Raw genomic sequence first — 12800 nt, forward strand, 5'->3', positions numbered from 1 at the left:
TCTCTAAGCGCTGTGAGGCCCCCTAAAATGTAATAAGTTCATAACTGCCTATTAGATAGCACTTTGCTAGGTGACTAAGCTACAACCATGAACCGATGGTCCATAGGAATGAGAAAATTCTGGAAAGAGGCCTTTGCTGGGAAAAGGCAAGCACCATTTGTTTTTCTTCCGCTAGAAATCCGGAATAGCATAATTTCAGAAAAGGGCTCTGTCTAAAGATGCAAATCTGAAGGGAACACAACTGATCACATGAAGCCATAGCTGCAAGGCATGAAGGTATGCAATTAGAGTGAGCACATATTAAATTGAGAGGCCTATGAATTTTATTTAGGCAATAAAAAAATCGTAAGACGAAGCAGGTGAGTAAAAGTAGATAAGATCTTCGAATAAGCCCAATGAAGTCCTTGCTGATCACAACACTCACAAATAAGAAAAAAATATGCAAGATAACATGAAAAATCTCTAGAAAATAGGCACTGAAGCAATCAATCATTAAAATGTTGTTTCTTTGTGGTCAATATTGAAAACCCATAATTATGGTTAAAGGGCGAGTGCTTAGCATATCAGTATTTCCATGGTAGTAGGACAAGAGCATCATTGTCCAGGGAAGCTGCTTTATATTGAGCACGGACATGGCAAGTATCCCATGCTTGGTATTCGTTGCTACATTGGGAGATCCTTCTTTTCTAGTTGATAAACAATAGTAAGTATAATGAAAATATGACTCAGAATTCCTCAAAATGAATCGTATACAACGAGAGGTTCAAAGTGGTGCATTGTTTATAGAAAAAAGAGAAACTAAATGAAAATTCCCACAATATTGTATATTCAAATGGGTAAACTATAATACCTGAACCTACACCAGCCTAAATATCTCATGTGAAGTTTTTATGAGACATTTATCTCTGTTCTACTTGGTCATGATCAGTGCAAAATTGATATTCACAATAAATATGATACCACGGATCTGAAGCCACCAACAAAGGTCATCACTACTGTAAGTTCTGAACATACCCATTCTCTCCATGACATCTCCATGACACCAATTAAGACAAGCGTCCTTAGTCTTTAATTCTAGGTATAACCCTGAAAGGAACAAAAAAACAATCGAGGGATTTAATAATTGGGCAGAAGGATCTAGGTAAACAAATGAGGAGCATCATAAAAAAATACTTTGCAAAAGGCAAATGGAAATGCTGACATATAGCAAAGACCATCACTCTATTTGTTCGACAAAAAATTAAGTAATCCACGGAACGGAACCTAGAGTGGCAATATGTGTGTTGGATGGACCCGAGCACAAGTTGATACTACTAATGGTACTCGGTAAGTTATTTGGGTGTGAAGTGTGATATGAACTGTTTCAAGAGAGGCGAGATAAGAAAAACACATGTGAGAACCTCCAAACCAATAGATATATTCACTTTCTGCAAGCATAACCTAGACGTAAGAGGGGAGAATGGCTGAAATGAATAAAGGCTAGGCATAGAAAAAAGTTTCCGACTGCGGTACTTTCCTTTCTCTAAGTGACGTATAAATGATACCTCCTCTTCCACCTTTTTATCTATTCTAAATTAAATTCAGGCTATTAAATTCGTAGACATATGAAATTCCATAACAATGATAGGAAGCCCTATACAACAAAGTTCAATTCTTGCTATGCCAAACCATTCTAGTTCTATTAGACTATCACCTTATTAACCCTTAATTATTTTGAGCTAAACAAATTGTCATATGAATGTGCATATTACCACTTCATTATTTGTTCCAGCATCATATACACTAGAAGATTCGATGCGACAAGCTGAAATATGTAGACTAAGTAAAATTCATTTACACTGCTTCGAAACACATGTGCACTAGTGCAATTCACTAAGCTTGACTTTGAATAATACATGAATAGGAAATCCCTACAATGAAGACATCATAATCAAGCCATCGGACACATGGTCCGGACGTTCGGTGCGTGTAATTCGATGTCATCTTTTCTCGTCTCGATCACTTCTCTCATTTCTTGATGAATCTGTAAAAAGCTCAGAATGTTGAATTTAAATCTTACAACCAATATGTGATGCATGTCTCCAACAATACAGAACAAATTATATTTTACTGGAATTTGTCTCATATATTTTACCAACGATAGCTTGCACAGGAAAGTCACACATTGTAGCTAAATGACTGGTGGGAGTGTTCAATAACAACTGTACTGGCACTCAATTTTGGGTTCTCTTCTACTTGACGCAAGTTTTCTTTCTACTAAGGGTTCACAAAGTGAGCTCCCACTTATTGGGGAAAAAGTATTATTAATGGAAATTTGAAGCGTACATAGAAGAAATGCCAGGAATCACATTGACTAAAACAAACCTTTCTATGGCCCATTATAAGGTTTATTCCTCAAACTTATTTTAAGATAGACATAACATGATTCCCCTTCGTCTTAGCCACAATGGTTAGCAGCTACAGGGAAACAATATAGAGTTAATTCCAAACATGGCAATAACACACGGTGTTGAATGGAAGCACTGAGATGTCATAAAATTGCCTTGCTACACTCTGCTTTGCTATCAGATCCGATTTTTAACAGGTTTGCCAATGTTGTTAGAAGTGGACATTAAATATTACCAAAGCTAACGGATAAACTAATACTCTCAATTTAATCACGTATATGATTTCCGAGTAAATGCCAAGGAAACATAGAGAAAAGCACAAATGCATTATTTTGGATTGTTTGCTTTATTTTACCGCATTAAGATCATGCGTTCCACACATAGGTATTCCTCTCCCAGGTAATATTTCTAGGGGTACAATAAACTATCCATTTAGATGAAGGAAATCTATTATCATTGCAGCATTAACATATTTTACCAAACAATTCCGCGGAAAGCGACTGCCCTGGATGTCTCTTTTTTAACACGTTGCATAATTCTTTTAAAAAACATTAGAAATTCTTCTACTGGATTTATTATGGGAGTCTGATTGTTTTCACGTGATTTATAAAAAAAAAAGACAGTGCAGGTTGTATAAGCACAGTATCACCATCCAGTTTAACTAATATTTCCAAATGATGGGGGATAAATCAAAACATTAAGAGAAAAGAATCTCCTGTAATTCTTGAAAATTAGCATTTAGTAAAATAAAAATGTCTCAATAGGATTGGCAGGGAGATCACATATAAAATTTCCAATTTGACAAAAGAATTATGTTGCAGATCGTGGCATTTCATCCCTCGCCATTTCTCTACCCAGCTCTCATCTGTCTCGGTCTCTCCTCACAATCCCCGTCTTCCTACCAATAATGTAACACCATCACACAGTCAAATTTCTCAAATACAAGGATACACAAAGCGAACGTATAGTAAAGCGGCAAGAATAAGCTAAAGAACGGGTAATAATTTACTAATGATATATATATAGATATCAATACATCAAATATAGCTCTAGGATTTATAACCAAACATCACTGGGAATTCAATGTTCAATTCTTCATTACCTAAGAAGTCCATGGAAGCACCTTTCCCATCAAAATGGGCATAAATCTCCATCCTTAAATGTTCTCTGAGAAGTACCTATAATTCAAAATCAAAAAACAAATTTCTATTATGAGTCTGCACCGCATTATGATCTGAAAGGTCTAGCATAATTGCACTGATGTAGAGAATATAAAAAGAGGATGAATACCTTATGTGCACATTCTAAAAAAATATTCCCTCATCCAAAAAGGTTTACACAACATTTGAAGAGGCAAATTCTCTAGCAGACCAAAACTACATATCACAAAGATATTGCAATTAAAGAAATATGACAATTACATCAACATGTCAGACTACTCAGCACACAAAAACTTTGAAAGATAATTGCTCACACATATTCTCGGCGCCCTCGTCGGCCAAGACATTGATAAGTCACGGGCACTTTTTTTTTGCTTAAACTTTCTGGTGCCTCCTGCCTAGTTGAACCATACAAAAGAGCAACAAGTTTATTGTTAATAAAAAGAATAGAAGTATAAATCTCTCTTCTTTAATTGCTGGTAACCACATGCTTTTTGGATATCTAGAAGAAGCACCTTTGCCTAAGAGTTTGTAAGACTTTCATGCATTCCAATTTCTCTAAGAACGGAGACAAATGGAAGATACAGACTTGGAAGTTCGAAAGCAAAAGGTGACATGTTGATAGTCAGACAAGTCAAAAAGTGATTTTGCTTCTATTAAGCGAGTACCATTTTCCAACTGGTATAAATGCCAGCTTCTGCAGTTCTATTAGTTTATGGTGTGAGAGAGAGAGAGAGAGCATGTACCTGCCAGACAAAGTAGAGGCGGAGGGGCATGACCATGCGCTACTGGCCAGCAGTAGCTCCCGCTCCTGCAGCTGCTGTTGAGCTCTGCTTCTCCTGGACACCAACACACAGAGGTCAAGAGCTTGTAGGGGATGGGATGAGGGAAGGGCCTAACGGACTAACAATTCAAAGCCAATGTTACACTCGTCAGGCAAACTATTGCCCATACCAGATGAACCTCTAACTATGCAGCAGATTAATATTAATAAATCTCCACATATATTTCAACTTTCATGTCAACATGTGCATTAGCAAATCTAAACTTGACTCGACAATTTGTAGGAAACCCAAGTCTTCATTTCCTCAAAACATCAATATACATGGTAACATTACACCGATGATATGCACATGGACGAGTAAGCATTGCATGAGTACCTTGTTGTTTTCCAAATCCAAGGGTTGTAAGCTTCTCCATTAGTTGTTGGAGGGCATTAGCCATTAGGTGATCTTATCTCCCTTGTATGCTCCTGACACAAAATTTATAGATATGAGCACCATGCCGCGAGATATAATTTCTAAAATATTCATTAGAAAATAATCCAGCAAGCAATATGGAAAAGCAAATAAGGAAGATGACATTTGTTCCCGGTTGTATTATTAAGGGGATAATTTCCAAAATACAATTGCTCGTTGAGTAGGTCATCGAGCCACAACGGCTGCTCCTCGATGACACTCTCAGACAATGTGCGCTAGTGGTGCCCATGGCTGTGGCCATGCCCGAAGAGGTAGACCGGGCCGCAACAGCGCCTGCTTCGGAGCTTTAGATTCGCCATCATCATTTGCCCGATCAAACACAACAAATAGCACATCTGTCTAACTCAAGACTATAGAAAATTCAACACTAAACTACCACGAGCTTGCATCGAACCGAGGGGACCCAATTCATAGCTCAGCCCACAGATCTCAGCAGATGCTATAGTTCCTAGCACGCACAAACATAGAATAGCATTTTACTATAGAGCTTGATCACCATGTCTCGCTACATCGACTGTCAAGCACCAATTCAAATCTACGCATCCAAGCTCCGCCTCATGCAATATCAACATCACTAAAGTTAACTGACAGCAGCTTAAACTACATGTAAATGATGTCATGTATAATCTTGGTAAAGAAATGAACATACCACATATTTTCCACTCACCCCAGCCATGCAGTTTATTAGATACCAAGGTGCCATAATTTAATTATTCTAAATTGCTAGAAAAACCAGTTTATAAGCTAGCAACAACTGCCCTGGAATCTTGTAATATTTCGGCTTGAATCTTGTACCCTGGAAATTTGTTATACTCGTCAACAACATAGCTAGTCAATGTCCAGCAAGGGTATTAGTTTAGCTTCACCGTAGACTCCATTTTTACTACACCTATTATTTAGAAGATCCTTCTCCTTCTCAAACCGCTGGAATTAAATTGACCAAGGTGAGCAGTAATACAATCAAAGATATGGCTGACCCAAAACAACTTTAAAGGATATAGATTTAGATTATTTTTGGTCACAAATAACGCAAAGAAGCATGGCACCTATATGATTATTTTACTATGCAGTAGAAGTTTAAAAAAATTAGAAATACCAGCCAATGAAAATAAATGAGCTTATGTACCCAAGGTACCTCAATTGCAGCTATCTCCAGGGAGAGCCTTTTTTTTCTTATTCCAAGAATTTTGAAGGCTAACAACTCAAGCCTGCACATGCATGTACTAAGATTAAATTTACCTCACAAGTCATAACTACATTTTCTTGGCATGGCAAGCAACCATAGTATTTCCTACTGAAAGTGAAGATTGCAAGAACCCTGGGAAGAGCATCGTAATTTTTATGACAGTCGAAGCTGCAATCGGCAATCATGAAAAAAATATCAGAGAAGTACAATAAAATCATGGAAAAAAAATTTAGCTGCTTGTGTACTTAATTTCAGCTTGAAAATTTTCATTTGAAATCAATCACCACCATGAGTTCACGTCCAAAGCACTATAAAGGAATTCATTAGCAGCTTCTCCCATTGACGATTGTCTCAAAAAGCCTAGCATAAATAACGCATCTGTTTAGACAATAATAGCTTGCATAGAAAAGTCACAAAATCAAGAGGCAATATAGTGTACATGTAAGTCAGATAGTTTGAGCCAATTTTCAGAAAATAAAATTAATCGAGGGGAATGAATATCACATAGGTCAATCTTCCCCTCCATCCCGCTTTTGATTTCATGAAATAACCTGTAGGCATAAATAAAACGAAATAAACAAACAAAGATAGAATTGGACAAATCTGTAGAAACAATTGCACACCTCTCTCTTCAAATAGTGTTTTCCAAGTGGAGATGGCCAATCACCAGCAAATCTTAAAATCATCCTGTCTGACTCATGAGAAAACATTAAGACGTGAAAAATCTTCAAATGATAGGAGATGTGCAGGGCGTACGGCGACACACGGCGAGCGGCAGCTGTGCGAGCGGTGGTGGACTATGCTGCTCCTGCTAGTAGGAGATGTGCAAGGAGGATGAAGCTCAATAGCGGCAACACACTACAGGCGGCAGCTATATGCGAGCGGCGGCCTATCCTGCTCCGGCCGGCCACCAGCCGATCATCCGGTGGCCATCCAGCCAGCTGCGGCCCCTCTCCACGAGAGGAGACAAATCAAGAGAAAAATAGGGGTTCGTACCTGAAATTGGCTTGGGAGTTGAGGTGCAGAGATGGGTCTAGAGGATGCCGATCTCGAGCCGCTCCTTGACGACGCCGCCTCCTCTCTCTCTCCGCATCAGCCTGGATCCTTGGTGATGCCTCCTTCTCTCTCTCCTGCATTAGCCGCCGGCGCTGCTGCTACTCGCGAGAGAATGGGCAGGATGGGAAGGGGCGCTCTGGGATGGAGGAGGAGGAGCTCGTGGCGTGGAAGGAGGGGCGGACGACGGCTGCGGGGATTGGTGGTGGCGAGGCTGGGGGCGCGCGAGGAGGACGGAGGCGATGGCGGACGGTGGCGGCTGCGAGGGATTCGGGGGAGCGCGATTGACGCTAGGGATTCAGTACCGGGGGCTGGTTTTGTCTCTCACGGGTGCGGGTGGAGATCTTTCCACGGGCTGACGGCGCGGCCGACCGAGCGAAATCCCACCCGCAGTCACCGACGTGCGGGACCGACCAACAGTGGGACCCATGTGCAGCCAGAGACGGGTAAAAAACGGCTGTCGCATGGGGTTATCTAGTAGGAGGAACGGTAAGGACTGTCCGAAATAAACGGCTGAGATGCACAAATGGGGTGATCCGACGGCCGAGAAGCTCTAAGCGCTGTGAGGCCCCCTATGGGGGGCATCATATACAACGTTAGACGCCCGACCTCTTCATGATTTTCTTGAAGAAAAATAAGGCAATGCTTAGCTATTGGTGTTGCTTATTCACGTCAGACACTGCATACCGCGAAATGGGTGCATTACTTCGCTTTTTTTTTTTTTACAATTTGAGCACCTGGTCCAATTGACTAAGTTGAAGAGTTACTGGAAATGTTCAGTTATACACGAGATGTACCATTGCTATCAAAACGTGTCGATTGGAAAGGTTGCATAATTATTTCCTCTGGTTCAAAATAATTTTTCGAAAATAGATGAAGAAGTAGCATAAGGGTTTGGTGAGGAGAAAGGAAACGGCGTCTCCTTTTATGGAACCCCCGTTTCAAGTCAAATGTGCACAATAGGCTTAGCGTGATTTATATTACACACGGAGTTATACCACGTGGCTTCACCTTCATGCTGCCAGACTGTCATATATCTAAAACAATTACTACATCATACCAATCATGTTTGAATAATTAATGATTTATTTTTTTAGTACATAATTCGATTCATAATAAATTTATTACAAAAGTGTATGTGTGGATAATTATGTTTCAGTATCAATTTTGTAGTTACAGGATGATATATATTTAGTGAGATTTAGAGAGCTCATAACAATGTCGGTGCAAACTAAAGCGGCACATATGTTAGGAATCTCTCTAATTTGTGAACATATATAGAGAAACATAAATTTGAAGTTCTTATTGGACTTGATGTAAGAAAAGAAAATGTTGTTCATACCCTGCCCAAGGAGAACATGGGGAGCGGGCTAACTGAGACTAGGGTTAAGAGGGCCTGTAGATTTTGAGATCGATTATTCTATGTGACGACTCCTATATGCGATTACGCCATAAAAAATAATATAACCCGTTGCAACGCACGGGCATTTTTACTAGTACTCTAGAAGTAAACAAGGCCTAAGGAGGAGATGGGCTCTACATGGAGAGTTGGTGCTTTCTTTTGGTTCGCATTTCCTCATTCAGCTCTCTTATTCGTTTGCCAGCGACTTGGCTGATACTATTCTGTTGCAGATTTTGCTGCTATCTAGCTAGAAGCATCCTCAGTTACTTTAAGTCAGCGATCAAAATGTTAGAGGTAACAATACACTGGTTAATAGATTTTAATTTCTCCTCCTGTTAGTGTTGGTGAACCAGAAAAAAACATTGATAATACATGTGGCCAGTTTTGGGGGTGAATTTTTTTGGATTTTCTCAAGATGTTAGCATTCCTCTTACAAAAAAATATGTGATCGTCTCTTTATTCAGTAACAATGTGATATTTCTGGAATACATATGGTTTAGTTTATATCCATCAGATTTTATTTTGTATATGTTTAGCTTATGATTTAGTTGATATATATTTCGCACACGGAATATGCTGCTTTAAAACGGCGTTGGGTGAGCAGATTTCTACTAAGGTTGCAATATCTATGAATTGAATCAAATTTGCACAAATCAGTGAAACTGAACCTGAAAAATAGTCATGTATATTGAATCAAATTTGCACAAATCAGTGAAACTCAACCTGAAAAATAGTCATGTATTAAGGGTGATTATATAGTGTATGAAGGAATGCACCACTGGTGTAAAATAAACACACATTACTGGAACCATCAACACATGATTCCTACAGGTTGAATGGACGTGCCTAATAACATGATCTCAGTCACTGTTTTCTGCTCTAATTTGGTTCTGGCTTATAAAGAATGGTTTGCTACTTCTTTCTCAGTGGTTTAAGACATGCATCAGATTTCTCAGTGAAGTTTGTTGGTGAGGTTTACATGGAGGGTACAGCCCCGGAACTACTTTACTTATTTCGGGAATGCCTTGCCTCCAAACGAAACCATTCTACCCTATCCTTTATCTGGATGTGCTAAGGCTCAAGGGTAAGACTTATGCGGTGACTATTTTCAAAAATGGGTAAAAAATACTAATGTGGTTTGTGGTTTTTATTTGTTGGATTGCATCTGTTTTTGTCTTATGAACGAGATTTGTTTCTTCCATAACATGATGATAGTACTTATGTCAATGCAATAACAAAGAGGGATTGATTGCTGGGTTTGAATTTCACAGCTATATAGGGAAGAAAGAGCCAGAGTGTAACATCCCAAAATTTTCAAAACAAAACCAATGAATTTCCCTAGTTCCAAATTTTGGAACCAACAAAAACTTTTATTGAATTAAGTCTGAGGCATAGTGATCTTGCTTAATTCTTGTGCTATTGCCATGATTGCTTGTTTTAGTAGTTTGAAATAATCTTAAACCCTAAACCTCACCCCTCTTTTCACCATCCTAGTTAAAATAAAATAAAAGGAAATTTAATAAGAAGAAGGCTTATGTGCCTATGGCTATTTTTATAAATCTTTACCCTAAGCTTTTCTACTTTTCTTAGAGGTTTGGAAAGCCTTCATACACCTTACCTAGCACTTATCAACCCTAATTCAAGTTGTTTCCAAAGAAAATAAAAAAAAAACTAAAAATGCCATAGAGGCATATGAGAGTAAAATAGCAAATTTGTGAATTTGAGAAGCTTGACCCTAGGACTTGTTGTGAATGGTTGGATCCCTCCTATATACCATTTCAACACTCCACAACCTCAATTGGGTCAAGCCAAGTCAAATTCAAACTCAAATGCAACATATGCATAAAGGCATATGTGACACATAGCCATAATACCCAATTCTTGCCCTATGACTCTAAACCTTGACCAAATGATGGGAAACCATCTCTCAACCTAATATAACCCTAAATTGACCCTAACCAATGTCCAAGTAAAGCAAGATCAACAATTTACAAGTTTAATGAATTTTGACACATCACCTCTTGTGTGTTATGGCCATTTTTGCAAATCTTTGAACAAGACCTTTTGAAATGGTTTCAATGGTTTGAAAATGTTTCTAAACTAATAAGAATCACATTAGAGTCAACAAAAGTCAAATCAAATGGAGAGAAGTTAAATGGTGAGAAAATTCCATTTTTCACTCACATACACATAAGGCCAATTTTGCAAATCTTCACCAAAGGCCACCATTGCTTGATCTATTGTTTGTAAAACTCTTATATATGATAAACAAACACAATTGCATCAAAGAAACCAAAATCAAATCAAAGCAAATCTCAAAACCTTCACACATATGATAATGGTCATATGTGCACTTTTTAACATCTTCCTCACTTTACCCCTCTGGTTTAGACTTTTATTCAACCAAACTTGGTCAACTATTGCCATGTCATCCAAGACCATGTCAAGGTGAACAACTTTCATGTTGACCACACATGCTAACTTTGACCAGGTTGACCAGTATAGTTTTGACAAGTGGAGACTTTGAAACTATGTGAAGATGACCCACTTTTTGAATTGTTGCAAAACTTCACCAAAATGAATACCACCACTACCAATCTTTAACTTTAAATATATAATTGAGCTCCACCAAAAAGATTTCCAAAATTCCAACTTTTTCTTCATGCGGCCATTTCATCGAACACATGGCGAGCATTGTTCCAGAATTGCAATACATGCTATTATCCTCTGGATTCTTGCTTAAACCCCTTTCTCCCTTTGATCATTGTTGCTCTAGTACCATCCCTGCATCATCCTATGCCCTGCAGCCCTAAGAAAAGTGAAGCCATGATCAAATATCATCCATGTCAAGTACCATGCCGGCCACTCTTCCTCACTTTCTCTCTGGTCCTCCCCTACCAATCTCACCTTGCCAACTAGCTTCTCTGCACTCCACCGAGCACGCTCGTACCAGCCCTAAGCAAGGAGACGCACGCTATGGTCCAGAACGCGCGCGCCCAGTACCTCGCCACGGCGTGCCATCGCACGCGGTGAGCGCGCCCAGACGACGCCCTGGACGCGCCAGTACGCCACTCGTCTGGACGCTCTCGTCCTCCTCTTCCCCTCCACTTGCGCACGCCCGATCATCACCACACCAGCTACACGCCAGACATGCTCGCTAGCTCGCTGAAGCCTTGTCACCGTCGCCATCATCAAAAACCTGCCGCGCCCGTACTGCAAGCACTCGACGACGCCAGCACGCCCTTGTCCTCCCCTTGCTGCCCCCTTCACGCGCGTCGTCCTCGCCATGATCTCGCCTACCTAGCGCGCCCCCTAGTTTGCCCCTTCGTTCCCTGGAACGACCTCGTCGTCGTCGACCCTTCACAGCACCCGCCGGCCTCCTCACCCTCCTATAAATAGAGCTCCCCCGCCCCTTCTTCCTTCACACCATCTGCTCCCCTACCTCTCCTCGACCTCCTCCACCTCTTCTCCCCGCTGATTACGCCACAGAGAGCTCCAATTTCATCGCTGATCACCGCCACAGTAGCTCTGCACCGCCGTCAAATTAGCCCACCTCAAGCTCAGCCGCTGCTACCAATCGGCGTCTCTTCATCGACAACGTCGCCTAGCCTCCGCGCCAGCCCCGCGGGAACCTCCGTCGCGCCGCCGACCCCCTACCTCGCCGGAGCAGCACGTTCCTCTCCCCCGTCGACGATGATGACTATCGACCATCCGATCCACCTCTAATCTGACGGCCGAGGTAAGCCCTTACCGTTTCGGTGTTTTAAACACAATGACATGTAGGTCCCACCTTTGGACAGCCCACCTAGTGCTGAAGCGTTACTGGGCCGGCCCGTTAAATTTTCCCGCGCAGGCCCACCTTTTCAAATTTGGAATAAATAGGCTTGGTCAAATCCTTTACTGATGCTGTGTTTCAAATTTAAATAGCTTTGAATCTACTCAACCAATTTGAACCAACTTTATATTGCTGGAAAGCCCACGAAATGCTCTAACTAACCCCACTGGATTCAACCCCTTATCTTGTGTAGATTTTGAACAGCAAAAATAACAAAACAGTTACTTTTCAGTATTCAAATAAATCTTAAAAATCAACCATTTTGAATTTTGAAGTGAATCCAATTGCAATAATTCACATTTCACAAACTCTATTTTGCTATGTAAAAATATGATATGGGTTCTGTACATGATCATGGGCTAGAGCAAAATATTGGCTATGTAGTCAATACTAGTCCATTTAACTATATCAAAATTTTAGGAATTTAAATCTATGAGGTGTAGCACCTCATTTAAATCATTTCTCAAGTGATATGAAGTAAGGTATTGACCTTTATTTACTTAGGCTCATACTTGTTC

General features: G+C 40.2%; 2 long non-coding RNA genes across 3 annotated transcripts; both read right to left on the minus strand.

The window, feature by feature from the left end:
* Positions 1-2437: 2437 nt before the first annotated feature.
* LOC124670120 lies at positions 2438-4334 on the minus strand. Of its 2 annotated transcripts, none has more exons than XR_006992417.1 (5): positions 4294-4334; positions 3862-3945; positions 3678-3763; positions 3490-3565; positions 2438-2457 (listed from the first exon to the last, which is right to left on the minus strand). It is a non-coding gene; the product is annotated as an uncharacterized LOC124670120 (long non-coding RNA). The 2 variants fall into 2 exon arrangements; XR_006992416.1 differs by lacking the exon at positions 2438-2457 and adding an exon at positions 3222-3285.
* Positions 4335-6002: 1668 nt separating this feature from the next.
* LOC124678645 lies at positions 6003-6490 on the minus strand. The gene is made up of 3 exons (XR_006994565.1): positions 6280-6490; positions 6102-6160; positions 6003-6014 (listed from the first exon to the last, which is right to left on the minus strand). It is a non-coding gene; the product is annotated as an uncharacterized LOC124678645 (long non-coding RNA).
* Positions 6491-12800: the final 6310 nt, after the last annotated feature.

Source organism: Lolium rigidum, chromosome 7 (genome assembly GCF_022539505.1).
Source record: "Lolium rigidum isolate FL_2022 chromosome 7, APGP_CSIRO_Lrig_0.1, whole genome shotgun sequence".
In the NCBI taxonomy this organism is placed as follows: Eukaryota; Viridiplantae; Streptophyta; class Magnoliopsida; order Poales; family Poaceae; genus Lolium; species Lolium rigidum.